The sequence below is a fragment of the Microtus ochrogaster genome, chromosome 7, assembly GCF_000317375.1.
Source record: "Microtus ochrogaster isolate Prairie Vole_2 chromosome 7, MicOch1.0, whole genome shotgun sequence".
Classification (NCBI taxonomy): domain Eukaryota; kingdom Metazoa; phylum Chordata; class Mammalia; order Rodentia; family Cricetidae; genus Microtus; species Microtus ochrogaster.
This window is the reverse complement of record NC_022014.1, coordinates 27098371-27100133: the sequence shown is the minus strand read 5'-3', so window position 1 is coordinate 27100133 and position 1763 is coordinate 27098371.

Below are 1763 nucleotides of genomic sequence, written 5' to 3'. Positions count from 1 at the left end.
CACACACACACACACACACACACACACGGGGGGTGCACACACACACTTCACGTGGAGAATCTAATTTTCATTAGTAATACAGAAACCATTTCTTTTTTCATGTGTTTCTGGAAACACATGAAAGCATCCTTTTGCTGTTGCTGTTGTTCTGAACATGAGAGCCTGCTAACTAGCTCCCAGGGTGTTCAACAATCCAGTTCTGTTTCCAGAAGAGCTAAGAAGCAGTGGCAGTGGGCCTGAAGTCTCTGCCACAACCTCAAGGGTTAGGATTTGAGAAGTCTCAACCAGTCCAATCTGGTCCGCGTAGCCTTTAAGCACCTTTCATTCCTTCGCTGCCAGCCTTGCTCCTTCAGTCCTCTAGTTAACGCTGGTCATCCCTGCCCTTGCCTTGGCCCAGGGTTCCGGTCTCCTGCTAGGACTTCCAGAGCCTCAGGACTACCAATAGAGAGGAGAATCTGTGGCTTCAGGCTGTTCGCTAATTGAAATGAGAGCCAGGGGATAAGAGCTTTCAGGTGTGCTGCTCCTCTGGCTTGAGAACAGTGTGATTGCGTGTGCTGGACCTGGCCCAGGTACCAGACTCTAATTCAGGATAATGGGAACCACCTGCTCCAGTGCCCTTGCTGCACCCCATATTCTCTGTCTTTGAAAGTCTTTGATGACGGGAGTGAGGCTGAGCGATTATGGAAGAGTGCTTTCCGCGCTGCGTTTATGGGTGTATTCTGAAGGAAGCAAACATATGCCTATTAAGCATGGGGAGAATTATCAGCGAATGTTTTTAAATGACCAATAAAAATGAAATTATCATTGCTCATTGTTTTTATGGATCATAATGTCTTTTTTTTCTTACGGAAATATCTAACAAACTCCCTTCCTAGACGAGGCCGCTAATTATGTAGTTAGCACACAGTAATCCATGCAAGTGGGTTCTCGCCTGTCATAATTTATCTTCATAAATGTAATTGGCCCAATGAAAGAGACCACAAAATAATTCTGCAAAGAGTTGGATTAAAAAAACATGGATTCTCCCTTCTGTTTTCCAAAAAACACAAGCTTGGGATAGAAGTGTTTACCTGCCCCCCACACAATGACCATCTACCCCAATTTGTAGGCCAAGTATTTACCAGTTCATTAAAACCCGGTTCATTTTGAATCACTGGCTGAATTCTGGGGTTAAATCAAAATTTGGAACAAATCCCAACCACATGACCTGGAAATCCATCCAGTGAGTGAGCAGGTAAGAAGCAGGCAGAGAAGACAGTTCGGGCTGACTCCCAAAGAGGCAGAGATGAGCTGCCAGTCCAGAGGAAGGAGCTGCTTCCTGGTGGGAAATCAGAGGCACTTTCTGTATGAAGTAGCCTTGAGCTGAACCTTGTGTGGTGAGAGGGATGGGGCTAGTGGGGAGGGAGGCAGCCACTTTAAGAGATAGTGATAGTCTCACTTAGACTAACATGGGAGTAAGTTCAGCATGAGGCAGGCAGATGAGGGATGGAGAGGAAGCACAGGACTGAAGTCCTGACCCGGAAGCAGAAAGCATAGGTTCAATTTGTAACTCAAGATCATACTGAGCTTCCTCTCTACACAGGGAAGAAAGAAGCATGGAAACATGGGAGCACCAGCACAGCACACCAGCTTGCCAGACCCTGGCTGGGTCTTTGGGAGAGACATCGATGAGTCAGGCACAAAGCCACCCCGAAACTGAAGGAAGTGAAGATGGCACCGAAGCCACCCCGAAACTGAAGGAAGTGAAGATGGCACCGAAGCCA